Genomic DNA, 15,909 nt, shown 5'->3' on the forward strand with positions numbered 1-15,909 from the left:
AGCCATTAATGCCAAAGAACGATCACTTTCAATTTTGCACATAGAACATTTGGTTACTCAATGAAAACTATAGGCTCTCCCTTTAAGCCCATGCAAATGATTATCTACTTTTAAATAAATAGGGTACCATTATAAGTGCCCCAAATTTGGTGGTGGTTACTCCACATCCCCATAGTCACTGATGCCGTGGACAGTAACCCTGCAAATGCGGTGCTACTGAGAGTTACAGGTGCATACCTGCCGAGTTTCCCAGGTCCATCCGTGACGCACTGCTCCAATCCAGATTTTTAGGGCTCGCCCCTTTCCTATTCCGCAGGAATAGGAAAAGAGCCCTAATGCAGCCAAACCATACTTAAGGCCAAGGGCTCTCCAGCGGATTTTGAGAAGTGCACGTCTCGTGCACGAGCTTGCCGCCTGCCTCCACATCAAAGCCATCTGTTGCTTTGCCCTCGGCCTCAGGCCGGCATTACTCCTCCCCTAATTATTCACTGCATGGCCGTCTGGCACATCAAAGGCTGCTGCTCCCCATGTGTCTCGTCACCCTTCCTGCATTGTTTTCACTTCTTTCACGGCCGCTCTCTGCTTTGCGCTCTGCTTTCAGTTTACTTTCAGTTTTCCTCTCTTGATATAACTTAATACTGAAGCCTGCCTTTCTCTCACAGACAGACCAGCCTTAGTACGTGCGCTCTCACTCTCCAGCTCCGCTTTAGATTTCCCATTTACTTTCGCTATCCTTGTTTCAGGACTGTTTCTCTCCTAGCTTTACTCTTTGCTATCTGCCTCAGTGTCACCCGTTAGTATTCATTTCTGCTACCAATACCTCCTCTGCTATTCCTTCTCTGTGAAGTGGCTCTGCGCACTTCTGTTAAACTTTCTGTCTGCAGTTTCTTTCCCAGCTCCTCTCTTGATATAACTTAATACTGCAGCCTGCCTTTCTCTCACAGACAGACCAGCCTTAGTGCGTCCGCTCTCACTCTCCAGCTCGGCTTTAGATTTCCACACTTCTTAGTCTGTTTCCTCTGCCCCTTCTCTCATCCGCCTGTAACGCTGTCACAGATATTCAGAGCTGTTAGTGTCACAGGCATGGATTGTATCTGCGTGCACAATGTTATGTTTTTGGATTGTTACTAGTTGTGGCTGCACTCTCTCTGGGCTTAGTTGGTCACACTAGTCTTGCAGATTTCAGTGGTTAGTTTCTGGTATGCCCCCCCGTGCATATCGAGCACCACCATTTGTCTGCCTAGCCCTAGGCATCAGTCTTCAAAGGCTGCAGCTCCCCCGCCTCCCCCCCGCCACAGCAATGCCGAGAGCTTTTTTTTTAGTTACGAGCAGAAAAGTCCCAGCAATTGCTCAGTTTTTCACCGTACTTGCACCACTGCCGAATACACCATGACTTCCCAGACTTGCACGCAGAAGACAGCATTATATTGGCCTGGGTTCTCATCAAGTATTTTACCAGAAAAGTCCAGGCAATGGCTCAGTTTTTCACCCTACTCGTCTCCTCTGTGCACAACCCTCACCCACCCTCACTCACCCACACACCCTCACTCACCCTCACACCCTCACCCACCCTCACACATCCCACTCTCACACACCCTCACACCTCCTCAATCTCACACCCCCTCAACCTCACACCCCCTCACCCTCTCACCCTCACACCCTCTCACCCTCACTTACCCTCACACACCATCACACACCCTCTCACCCTCCCACCCTCTCACCCTCACACCCCTCACCTCACCCTTTCACCCTCACATCCTCACTCACCCTCACACCTCACCCCCTCACCCTCACACACCATCACTCACCATCACACCCTCACACCCACATCCTCACACACCCTCACTCACCCTCACACCCTTACCCCTCTCACAACACTCACACCCACGATCACCCTCACACCCTCGCACACCCTCACACCCCCTCACCCTCACACCCCCTCGCACACACATCCCCACACCCTCACACCCCCTCACTCTCACACCCCTTCACCCTCACACCCCCTCACCCTCACACACCCTCACTTACCCTCACACACCATCACACACCCTCTCACCCTCTCACCCCTCACCTCACCCTTTCACCCTCACATCCTCACTCACCCTCACACCTCACCCCCTCACCCTCACACACCATCACTCACCATCACACCCTCACACCCACATCCTCACACACCCTCACTCACCCTCACACCCTTACCCCTCTCACAACACTCACACCCTCGATCACCCTCACACCCTCGCACACCCTCACACCCCCTCACCCTAACACCCCCTCACCCACACATCCCCACACCCTCACACACCGTCACACCCTCATCCTTACACGCCTTCACTCACCCTCACACCCTCACCCTCACAATACTCAAACTCCACCCTACAACTCAACCCTCCAACTCCACCCTCCAAATACAACATCCAAATACACCCTCCAACTACAACATCCAAATACACCCTACAAATCTAACCTCTAACTACAACTCCAGCCTCCAAATCCACCCTCCAAATCCACACGCAAGACAACTACAGAACCCAAGTCCACCCTCAAAATCAAACTCCACCCTCCAACTCCACCCTCCAACTCCACCCTCAAACTCCACCCTCCAACTCCACCCTCCAACTCCACCCTCCAGCTCCACCCTCCAGCTCCACCCTCCTACTAAACGCTCCAACTAAACGCTCCAATTCAACATTCCAACTCAACATTCCAACTCCACATTCCAACTCCACATTCCAACTCCACATTCCAACACCACCCTCCAACGCCACCCTCCAACGCCACCCTCCAACGCCACCCTCCAACTCCACCCTCCAACTCCAACCTCCAAATCCACCCCTCAATGCCACTTCACCAATCAATGCCACAACACCACTTAATGCCACAGCACCACTCAATGCCACAGCACCACTAAATGCCACAGCACCCCACAACACAACAGCATCACTCAACGCCACAGCACCACTCAACGCCACAGCACCTCTCAACACCACAGCACCACTCAACGCCACAGCACCACCCCATGCCACAGCACCACTCAACGCCACAGCACCACGCCACAGCACCACTCAACGCCACAGCACCACTCAACGCCACAGCACCACTCAATACCACAGCACCACTCAACGCCACACCACCACTCAACGCCACAGCAACCCTCAACGCCACAGCACCACTCAACGCAACAGCAACACTAATGCCACAGCATCACTCAGCACCACTGAAGGCCACAGCATCACTCAGCACCACTAAAGGCCACAGCATCACTCAGCACCACTGAAGGCCACAGCATCACTGAACGCTACAGCATCACTCTTTGCAACCAATCAACCACAACTGGTTCTAATATGTTCTCTCAATGTCTTTATTAGAAATATTACAAAATAATGTTAATATTTCACTTCTGTTCTTGGATTTTCATCACAGTAAAATACACTGAACATAATCTTCCCATAAGTTATTTCCAAAAGTTTAAGCTATTGCCATTATACATTACAATAACTTTTATTTAAGTATTAATTATTAAAACAAATAAAAGCCATTGTTATTTGCAATATTAATACTTCAAAGTCATGTAAATACAAAACATATTGCATTAGAATGCTATAGGTGTCACTTTTGCAAAAGTTAAAAATATTGGCATTGTAAATGACAAAGCTAGTAATTTCCCTACTTTCAATACCAACACATAAATAAAATATTTGTCATTTGCAATACCAATACCTCAAACTTTCCTAATACGAGACCTATTGCATTGCAAATGCTTGTTTTCCTTTGAATACTCGGACTTGTAGTTCTGTTTTATAATGGCATAAACAAGGCCACCAGTCCCAGGATTGAATTAAAGAAACCTGGACTGGAGAACCACATCACTTATGGGTTTGGGGCACTTGGAAGGGATGGAGGCGGAAATCAGTAATTCCACGTTTGTTTCCTGCATAATTTCTTTTAACCCAGAGTTACAACCAGAGATTCCTTACATAACAAAATGATGAAAGCTTATGTAGATTAGTACGTTTGGCGAGAGAGTACATCTGAAATTAAATTATGAAACAATTTAATATAAACTGGAAAATAATGTTATTTTTTATCCCGATTTAAATAAAGCCTGTGCTTGCAGAGCGTGCATGCAGAATGTTTTAAAGCTGCGGCGAGGACTCTTCATTATTTGCTGCATTGTGAAGTTAAACAATACACTCAGTTCAGAACCTTGCCCGAGTGAGCTAAGGGTTAACATTAGCTGTTTGAATGCCGAGAGAAATAGAATGGAGCCAAGGTGTTTGTCTGCCCCTCCTGTGCGTTACCACCCCTCCCCCAACAGTCTCGGGAAGCTGAAACCCTTCCCCTAACAGTCCCGGGAAGCTGAGTGAAAACACCTGCAAGGATGCTGTCAAGCAGAGGGCGAGCAGTTGCAACATTTAAAGGATAAGGCACAAACGTACCATGGCTTGTGCGCAGGGCTGCCATCAATGATTCATAGGTAGGACTGATGCTAATCAATTAAAGGCGGCTGCTAATCAATTAAAAACAGGGTGTATCAGAAAGATATTAGAAAGAAGTGTAATGGATACGGTCCTGAAATTCCTTCCCGGTCTGGACATTTCCAACCTGCTCGCATGAAAACGTTACACCACCCTATGCAGCACCATTTTCCATACACAAACATACGCTCACACGTACTTCTATATACTTCGTAAAACACACTTTTTAAATGCTGCTAGCATAGATGCTCTTTCCCATGTCCCAGAAATTTTTTTTTAATTTGCATTCTGGGATTTGTAGTCCGGTTTTTAAGAATGGCCTAAACAAGTCTTAAAATAGAAAGAAAAGCCCTGGTCTGGGGTAGCTAGACAGGGAAACCTAACAGAACTGTACTATTGCCCTCCTTTTGAACTCATTGACCACAGAAGACTAGTGAGGTGATTTGCCCACAACATGATGCAGTAAGAACGTTACTTCACCGAGCTATCTTGCCGTATTCGCTCGTTAAGTGCATCTCATCTAGCACGGTGGGTTAGATTTTGTTGCGAATTCCATGTATTCTGAAAATTATTGTACAATACTTGAAGGGTCAGTGCAGTTCATGTAGCGCAGAAAGGGGCATATTTACAATTACTGGCACATCCCTGCCCACAGAACTTGACCCTCATCCGGTCCCTGCTGCTGAGAGACCTACTTTGTCGGCCCTGAGACTGGGAATAATCGAGCAGGCCGGGAGTGGACTCCCTCCCCCTCACCTCCCCCGCACGGTGTTTTAACCAGATTGTGTGGCCGGCAGATTACTACAGGGGGCCCTGGAGGACGTAGGCTGCCCACGGACACAGCTAAGAGGGGGACGGAGACCACGGTGAGGGGGGGCAGCAAGAGGGGGAGCTAACTTGTGGCGCCACTCTCTGTGGCAGGAGAGATACGACCTCGGCCCCGATCAGGGTGGTGTACCGCACATATGGCCTAGAGGACGAGGCTTACACCATACCATCGCAGTGACTGGCCCTTGAAGGCGAGGCGGATTGATATATTAAACGGTGGTGGGGCTCTCACACCGGCTCCGTGGAGCGTCTGACCAGCGCTGGGAGGCACCCACCCGGGCCCTGGCTTGAATCGGCACCCCAGGGGCCCAGAGGTCCCACCGGTAGAAGGGATTGCCACCCCATAGGAGGTTGCTGCACGGGTCCTGGCCCCTTCCTCGCCATGACGCGTGGACCTTTGTGGAAACCCCGCCTCCGCGATGTCGAATGCCAGAGGAGGTAAGAAGGGTGACCGGACCTTACCCGACATGTTGGGCAGGGGCGCCCCGAGACAGGACAGGAACCAACCAGCCCCAAGCCCCCGAACCGGCTCACGAGGCGCGGAAGGTGGAGAGCCTCCAGTAACCAGATCCTTCCTGGAGTCGCTGTTTAGCTCCCTTAGGGAGGATTTTCAGACACTAAAACAGGAAGTGGCCGGGGAGGTTCGAGAAGTCCGGAGAGAGAGGTCGACTCCCTCGGGGAAAGGGTGAACACGGTGGAAGAAGCTGGCCACTCCCAAGATGAGGAGATCATGCACCTACAACAGGAAGTCCTGAGACTGAGGGAACAGCAGATCGACCTCCAGGCCCATGCCGAGGACCTTGAAAACAGGTCTAGGCGTAACAACATCCGGGTCCGAGGCGTTCCATCCAGTGAAGAAGGAGAAGACGTGGCCGCCTACTTGGGGGCCCTGTTCCGCGACATACTGGGCGAATCTGAAGACTTCCCGGTCCGAATAGATAGGGCGCACAGAGTGGGCCGACCACGAAGAGCCTCGGCGCCCCCCCCCAGACATTTTAGCCTTTCTGCCGAACTTCCCTCTGAAGGAACGGATTCTTCGGGAGGCCCGACTGAAGCAACCTCTACGCTTTCGTGGCCATCAGGTGGCTCTGTATCAAGACTTGTCCACGATAACGCTACAAAAACTGAAAGCCTTTAAAATAGCTACGGACTTCTTGAGGGATCATGACACGCAGTACTCCTGGGGTCACCCCTTTCGTCTCATCTTTCGCTGGAATGGGGCTCTACACCAGCTCCGATCCCTCCAGGATGTTTGCGGAATACTGGGAATCACCGCGACGGATGCGGACACTCCAACACCTCGACGCAGGCGCAACACAAGGGACGGCTGGCAGCAGATCGGGGGACGGCGATCCCCACCGCCGCCCACGAGACCCGACTTACCTACAATTCGGGCAGAAATGGACAGCGCCATACAGGAGGCCTCCAGAAACACGATGGCTGAGGAGGTAGCCTTGACGGCCTGAACGTACTCCGGGGGGAGATCACAGTAGACTCATCTTCATTGCAGGTGCGGGGGTTCCGGGGGCGGAGGGGTGGCAGGAGAGCTGGGTTGTGGCTGGACGTCCACTTAAATAACTTTCCACTGACTCGTCCGCTGGGGACCAGACTGGGACAATGGAGTACTATGCATGGTTTGGGATGGGGGGGTTGGGTGAGGGAGTTGAACGGGGAGGTTTGGGGTTTGGGGAGTTGAATGGGGGTGGGGGAGGAGGGTGGGGTTGGGTTACGGGGGGAAAGTTCCTACAGTTGGGAGGGAAGGGACACAGGGACTGTACTGTGCTGTGATGTCAATTACTTTCACCGCGTGCCACACTTACGTTCTGCTATCACTGAGGCTACCCATACGGGACCGAGCCCGCCTCGCTGAGCACTACTGGTATTCTCCTCACTGATGGCCCTTAAGATTGTCACCTTAAATGTGAAGGGGCTGAATAATCCGGTCAAGCGAAAGGCGGTGCTGTCCCTACTAGTCGATACCCAGGCAGACATTTGTCTTCTGCAGGAAACCCACCTACTAGCTAAAGACTGCCATAGACTGCGGTCTCCAAAATTCCCTACACAGCTCTTCTCTTCCTGTAATTCCAAAACAGCGGGGGTAGCAATTATGGTGTCTAGGAAGTTTAAAGGGGATATCCTACACAAGGTGACAAAACAGAAGGGGAGGCTCCTGGCTTACAGAGTCAAGGTGGGGGTCTGGTGCTCACTGTAGGCTCGATATACAGCCCCAACGACCATCAGGAACAGTTTTTGCACAGAGCGCTGGAGGAGGTGACAACCTCCCCCGACAGACATATTGTTATTGGAGGGGACCTGAATGTGGTCTTTGACGCATCCTTGGACAGGTCAGTGCAGAGACGCCTGCAATCAGGGGAACTCTCGCAATCGACCAGGTCCCACCTAGAGGATCTTGATCTGCATGATATGTGGCGCCGACTCCATCCTACAGCATGTACCTATTCATACAACTCACACGCTCACAAATCCTACGCGAGACTGGACCATCTCCTGGTGACAGGTCCGATGTACGAGCTAGCCACGGCCTCTGCTATAGGGGTCCTGTCGCTATCGGATCATGCCCCGGTGGAGGGCACTTTCCGACTACCTCCTGTGTCTCCCTCGCGAGGGGTCTGGCGTCTCAGGGACACCCTGTTATACAAACAGGCGGTAGTGAAGCATATACGCGACTCGATTGCTGAATACCAGCGTCACAACGATAATGATGACACCACTCGGGCGACACAATGGGCCGCCTTAAAGGCGGTACTCCGCGGCGAGTTTATTGCAGTCTCCTTGGCGGAGAATAGAGACCGACAGTTGAAAAGGGACGAGCTTACATGCAAAGTTAGGGAGCTAGAACAGGTGCATCGGCGTACAGGGGCCCCCCCTGTTTGGAGGCAACTTAAGGCCGCCAGGAAGCTCCTGTCCGCGCTAGACATGGACAGAGCGGAGTACGCAGTGCTGCGCCTGAAGCACAAGTACTACACTGGCGGAGACAGGTGTGGCTGGCTTCTTGCGAACAAGCTTCGCATACAGCATCAGCAACATCGGGTGAAGGAACTGTCGGTCCCCGGCGGTGGGGTTGCCACGGAGGATGGCCAGATTGCAGATGGCTTTCGTAGATACTACGCCGATCTCTATACGGGTGTCCCCCCCTTGACACAAGCCGAGACTGACTATCTGGAGTCGGTCGTTCTCCCCTTCCTCACCCCGGAGCAAGCCCAGCACCTCGAACGGGAGATTCGGATTGAGGAGGTGGTCACGGCTATCTCCCGACTCAAACACGGGAAGGCTCCGGGGCCTGATGGCTTCATACCTCTCTTCTACAAAACATTCTGCAACAACTTAGCACCGCTATTGACACGTCTTTTCAACTCATTCTCTGAACCGGGAGCTATCCCTCCGGAGTTCCTCCAAGCGACAGTGTCAGTGATCCCTAAGCCAGGCAAGGACCGGACCGAGTGCGGCTCCTACCGCCCGATCTCGCTCCTGGATGTGGACCTGAAGCTCTACACCGGAATCCTTGCGGCGCGTCTGGCACTCCATCTACCGGGTCTGGTGGACCCGGACCAGGCGGGGTTTGTCCCGGGCAGGCAGACAGTCGATAACACCAAAAGGGTAACCCATATACTAGAAAAAGCCTCCCGGATTCCCGGGGAGCGGATGCTCCTCTCTATAGACACGGAGAAAGTGTTTGATCGGGTGCACTGGCCTTACCTAGAGAAGGTGCTGTGTAAACTGGGCGTAGGAGAGAGGTTTCGACACCTGATATTCAACTGCTATAGATTCCCGTCCGCAGTGGTGAGGGTGAATGGTTGCAGCTCCCAGAAGTTCGCGATAGAGAGAGGCACCAGGCAGGGGTGCCTGCTGTCGCCGCTGCTCTTTGCCCTTTATATGGAGCCGCTCGCTCAGAGGATTCGTCAGAACCCTGATGTGACGGGTATCCGCATAGGGGAGTTTACCCACGGCCTTAGCCTCTATGCAGACGACGTGATCTTGACACTGGAGGATCCTAGGAAGTCGCTACCTGCTTGCATTGCTGAGCTGGACACCTTCGCCACTGTGGCAGGTTTTAAAGTGAACTTGGGGAAATCGGTGGCCCTCTATCTCGCTGGCTGCCACCACGAGAACTGATTTGCAGAGACTCTTCCCCCTGAGCTGGTCTAAGGACCAGGTGCCCTATTTGGGTATCCTTTTGGCGCCCTCTCTTCCTGCCATGGTCACGGCCAATTACACAGCCTTAAGTAGGAAAATTAAGGAAGAACTGACCCGCTGGGACAAAGGCACGTTATCTTTGCTGGGCAGAATAGCCGCAGTGAAGATGACCCTCCTGCCGCAGGTCTTGTATATCTTTCGGGCCCTCCCGTTACAGCCCCCTAAGGGGTGGCTCAGACAGACTCAGTCAGATATTGCACGCTTCGTATGGCAGGGCCGCAAACCTAGGCTCAAAAGAACCTTGTCCACGCTGGCGCCTAAATCCGGGGGGCTCGGCATACCGGACCTGCACAAATATTTTCAAGCGGCCCAACTACGATATCTAGTGGAATGGAGTAGATGGGAATCTGAAAAACACTGGTTGTTCCAGGATCAGGCAGTGGCGGGCAGAACGCTGCAGGAGGTGCCTTTCCTGCGCAGACCCCACCGCCCCCCCAATCTTTACGCGTCCTTTATCACGCGAGTCCCGCTTCAAGTGTGGGATGCCGTGAATCACAAACACGAATTTACCACCTTTCCTTCCCCGTTTACGCCGATATTTGGGAACCCGGACTTCGGCCCTGGTATGGAGCCTGGAGCCTTCGCCCTCTGGCGGGCGGCTCGGTGCTCTGCACTTTTTCATATGTATGGCCCGGAAGGCGTCGTCTCCTTCCAGGACCTTCGACGGGAATTCGACCTGCCCGAGACAGAGCGCATGAGATACATGCAGGCGCGTCACTGGGCGCTCCAGCCGCAGATACGCGACTTGGCGAACCGGAAACTTACGCCTTATGAGTATTGGCTAGCGACGCGCTCTTCAGACTCCAAGCTCATCTCAGACCTCTATAAACTCCTGCAGCCCCCCCCTTTTCATATCTACAATCCCGACGGGAACGCTGTGAGCGAGAGCTGGGACGATCGTTGAGCCACACTGACTGGGACCACATCTCCTACCGGGCACGACATTCTGCTTATCACACTGGGCTCACTGAAACATTTGCCAAGTTATCCACTTACTGGTATCACACTCCCGAGAGACTTCATGAAATGAATCATAACATTCCACGAACCTGTTGGCGGGACTGTGGATTGACTGGCACACTCACTCATATACTATGGAAATGCCCCTTACTGAATCCCTATTGGGAGGAGGTGTTGAATGAGATAGACCGGTGCTTTGACATTGAGTTGCCCCGCTTCCCTGCCTATGTTCTGCTAGGTTTGCCCAACGGCCTAATGTACCCCCTAAGATCTAAGAAAGGTAGACAGATAGTGATCGCATTGGGCTCGGTGATTCAGAACATACTCATCCACTGGCGCACTGCCACGCTTCCCACTATTGTAGGTTGGTTACACAGATTGTGGCATGTCCTAGGAATGGAAAAGATGTCCCTGGTGGTGGCGGGGGATGTGGGAACATTCGAGGAGTTGTGGTTGCCATTCCATACATTATTACAATCGGAATTTAGGGAAATTACCTGTCCTAGATACCTCAGACTGCTACGGCTGACGTCCCAGACGGCCCCGTCCACCTGAAATGCCTGGGTTGACGGTTGAGCGGGAAGGATGACTGTGCTGCAGGGGTGGGGAGGAGAGACATCTTTAGCACAGTACGGAGGGTGGGGGGGGTTTTGGTGGGATGGGAGGGGTACAGTTGGATAAGAGGGAGTTGGTCTGCCCCGACCGCATGTGCACTCGACATAAGGAACTGGAGAATGATGTACCCAATGCACTGTACTTGCAGATTGCACGTCTATAGCGCACCGCTTGCACTATTTATCTTGGGGCACCTGTGGTTGTCTGTTTGTATTGTTTCTTTTTCTCTCAATGCTGCAATAAAATTACTTTAAACCTAAAAGTGACTGAGTGAAATCTTGTAGATTTCACTCAGCCACTTTTAGGAGGCGTTCCTGCGCCGGAACCCCCCCTGCACCGGAACGCCTCTTTAAGGCGCATGGCTTTACAGCGTGACGCATCTCCCAGATGCGTCACATTGTAAATAGCCCGCACCATGGCGCATCTCTTGCGCCGCCACTACGTCAAAAAAGTGACGCAACGGCAGCGCAAAAGAGGCGCAAGGGGCTTGTAAATCTGCCCTAAAGTGTATACTGCTGGTTTTGTGTTTAAATCCTGGTAAGATACCTCACTTGGTTATGCACGTATTGTAATGTTCTTCCTGTAACCTACAGAATATATGTTTGCATTCTTGCAGGGTTAACTTAAGCTTTCATTCTTCTGAGGATAATAAAATAAGTGCCATCCAATTCAGTACGATTTAACATCTTATATTAAGCACCCAAAACTATTTTTTGTTTTTTCTGTGCTATATGAGTACCCATTAGTTTCAGTTGTCAACCTAACCCCATGTTTGTAAGCTGTGCATGAATGCCTACATGTTAGATAGGTAGGCAGCCAATATATTGTCCTTCCCACAGGAAGACATAACCAATAAAAAAATATGTATTCATTGTAATTTCAGGAAGTTTGGCACTGCCGGATGGGTTAGATTGATGGAGCAAGTGGAGAGGGGCGGCTCCTCGACATGGACGGAGGAGCGTCGCCTCACTGCTTTCTCGCAGTGCGAGAAGCAGAACCAGAAAATGGTATAAATGCCATTCTATGTTTCTGCTTCTCGCACTGCAAGAAAGCAGAAGAAGGGTTTGGTTGGGGGCAGATGGTCGGAAAGGAGTGGCTGGCCCAATGTTGTGGGCGCTAACTGTTAGGTCGGCACTAGGGCCGACTAAACCACTCAATCACACTCTCCCATTTTCTCCATGTAGGCTGTATGCAGCATGCATGGAGAAAACGGCTTCCCCATATATGCCTGTGCGGTCAGCGTCCCAGCCAATAATAATAATACTGCCATTGCAGCGTTATGATTGGTTTAGGGGAGGAGAGGAAGGCTGCCTGCTTCTGCTTCCTGTGAGCAGAGAGAGGAGATTTGATGCGGGACCGGAGGCAAATGTAAGTTTTAATAAAAATAAAAATAAAGTTTTTATTAAATTAACCCCCTCCCTGAGCGACCGCCACCCTCCCTCCCGCGAGTCATGCCGCCGGCGACTGCAAGTGGATGGGATATTTTCTAGTCCTGTCATGGCCAACTGAACTAACCCTATTGGCGCTGCGCAGGAGAATTAATAAGTGGGCAGGATTCGGACGGCCCCCGGCCGTCCTTAGCACACGTGCATCGTGACGTCGGACGGCTGTGGGCCGCCGTGAGCACTGAAGAGGCTAAACAATCATCGGCAAAGCCAATAGGTCGTGCCCATGGGCGAGCTTTTGACTTTGGCAAGCGGGTGGGAGTGGCGGGAGGGAGAAACAGAGACAAGGGGGAGAAGAAATCGGGAAGGCAGGGGGAGGAAAAATAAGGACTCGAGGGCAGATGGCGGGGAAGAGGAACAACGATCACACACAGACATCCAAAATCACAGAAAGCACACATGCATTTTTCTCTTATCAATATATATTTGAAATAAACTATTGCTCTGAACTCAACCCCAAATCTTGTTTTTTTATGCCTTTAAAGTGCTCCTATATGGCATGTTGACAGAGCCAACATTATACAAAGCCAATGTTTTCTAGAACTTGGACCAAACTGAGGTGAATGAGGAATACAGTTCACGTTATGCACAGGTCTTGTAAATAAAGGTCTATCCAGGAGAGGAACTTTGTGCCCCCATGACAATTGTCTATGCCATAGACCATGGGTACTCACAAACTTTCTCTCAGGGGCCGAATTTACAGTGTGGTTTGTGGCCGAGGGCTGCACCGGTGGAGGTGGGGTCAGGGAAGGAGGTGGGAGGGATTAGAGAAAAAGAAAAGTCGACAATGAGGTTGAACACAGGCCCCTGCAGCGGACGCCTTCGTCCACTGAGCCAACAGACCCGGCATACACACATATCGCTCTCTCTTTCTCTCCCCTCTTTTTCTCTTTCTTTCTCTCTCTGACTCCCCCTCTTCCTGTCTACCCCTCTCTCTGTCTCTCTCTCTCTCTCACCCTCCCTCTCTTTCTCCCTCTGTCTGTCACCCTCTCTCTCCCTCCCTCTGTCTCCCTCTCTCCCTCTATTTCTCCCTCTGTCTGTGTCCCTCCCTCTGTCTGTCTCCCTCTGTCTGTCTCCCTCTCTCTATATCTCTCTCCCTCCCTCTATCCCTCCCTCTATCTCTCTCCATCCCTATATCTCCCTGCCTCCATCTATCTCCCTCCCTCCCTCCCTCTATCTGTCTCCCTCCCTCTGTCTGTCGCCCTCTGTCTCTCCCTGACTCGCTCCCTCTGCCTCCCTCCAACTCCATCCCTCTGTCTCCCTCCCGCTGTCTGTCTTTCTCCCTCCATGTCTATCTCCCTCTCCCTCTCTCCCTGTCTCTCCCTGACTCGCTATCTCTGCCTTCCTCCCTCTCCCTCTGTCTCCCTCTTTCTCCCTCTCCTGTTGTCTTCCTCTCTCTGTCTCCCTCTCTCTCTGTCTGTCTCTCTCTCTGTCTGTCTCCCTCACTCTGTCTCCCTCTCTCTCTGTCTCCCTCTCTCTCCCTCCCCTTCCCTCCCTCTGTCTCCCTTTTCCTCCCTCTCTCTCCCTCTGTCCCCCTCTGTCTATCTCCCTCTGTCTGTTTCCCTCTCTCTGTCTCCCTCCCTGCTGCTCTCTGTCACCTCACCTATCTCTCACTCCCTGCTGCCCTCTGTCACCTCACCGGGCTCTCACTCCCTGCTGCCCTCCCACCTCACCCAGGCTCTCACTCCCTGCTGCCCTCCCACCTCACCCAGGCTCTCACTCCCTGCTGCCCTCCCACCTCACCCGGGCTCTCACTACCTGCTGCCCTCTCACCTCACCCACCGGGGCTCTCACTCCCTGCTGCCCTCCCACCTCACCGGTATCTCACTCCCTGCGGTCCTCACAGCTTCCCGGGCACACACACAGCCGTACCCCAGTACTTCACAGGTCTTTAAAAGACCATTTACATGTTAATGAGGCTTTGTTCACCTCTATTTAGCGCCCCTGCTGCTCCACTCGGACTGTGTCTGGAATCGCCCACCCCCACAGAGCAGTACCGGCGGTGTTTGCTGACACAGGTACGATGTCTGTAAGGTCCACAGACTGCCAATGAAGGCTTGCCAGGCCTAGGGCCGTTCTTTGAGTACCCGTGCCATAGACTATACAGTATATGTCCCGTTAATATATTGTTACACATGGGTTGTACTTTATCTGAATGGATTTGTTTAGACAGCTCTGCTAGAGATTGAACAGCAAGGTGAATGGGCTAAAAAAATATAAGCCCTCTGCGGTAGCGTTGTATGGCTCCTGCAGCGCTAAGGCTGGCACTAGCCAGGCTGCCTCTGTAAACTGACCCTGAATGCATTCATCATTAATCAGCTGTTATTGGTGACCAGCTTCTCTGGCGGGCTTGCTCGTGTGACGGCCACAAAACGATAAACAGTAACGGGGCTACCAAAAACACAAGCGCTTGTGTTACATCCAGAAACCAAAAAAAAAAAAGAGTGCGCCAAAAGTAACATCAATGGACAGGAGTGAAATGAGACATGTAACAGGGACATTGTCCATGGGAGGGAGCAACACAGAAAAAGGATGGGCAAATGGCAACGATTCAGCACTGGAAAGCAAGGAATTTCGAAAGGCACATGAAGAGACAGCGCATGCGTTACCTAGGCTCGACCTAAATAACAAGCTGACCTACCTGGCAGTGTTAGACTGCCTGAAACTTTACTCTAACACTGATTTGGCAAGTCTTTCTCTTACTCTATTTTGCTGTTTCCGAGCGCTTGGTTAAATGGATTTCTTTGAGATCTCTGTGTCATATATGAGCTGATGCTTGTCTTGTTCTCTCACGGAAACTATTCCATGCATTTACCCTAGTATCTTTTGAGGTGGATTACAATTTGTGTCAGTTGGGTATGATCATTAATGGGGGTATGTTCATGCAGACGATTGGTAGGATGAGCATATAATATAGAGTAGATTAAATATTGCTAGGTTGCAGGGTATGATTTTCTAATGAGAGGTTGTGATCTTTGGGATGAGGTGTGGGCAATTTGCACAAACACAATAATAAAGATTAAGGCATATGACTGTATTCAGAGAGGAGGCAAACAGAAGATAGAAAGTAAGCAGAGGGCCGTTCATAGAAAAAAAGGAGAGTAGATATTCTGGAGTTTCAAGGTCAAAATATTCATGCAGGGTTTGGGGACATAGAGCAGACTTTTCAGAAAGCATGCACTTCCAGGATGCAAAACCATAGAAAGATATGTCAATATTTATATGTAAGATAAAGCTATATTAGGCACTTTTTTTTTGTTTAAATTTTTTTTATTGTTTGCGGAATACAACATCTGCATTCATGACAACAGGCACCTAGTCACTTTACATTAGACCAGTAGTAGTTGTGTCTTCAATTAGTTTGCTAT

Source organism: Lissotriton vulgaris, chromosome 6, assembly GCF_964263255.1.
Source record: "Lissotriton vulgaris chromosome 6, aLisVul1.2, whole genome shotgun sequence".
Classification (NCBI taxonomy): domain Eukaryota; kingdom Metazoa; phylum Chordata; class Amphibia; order Caudata; family Salamandridae; genus Lissotriton; species Lissotriton vulgaris.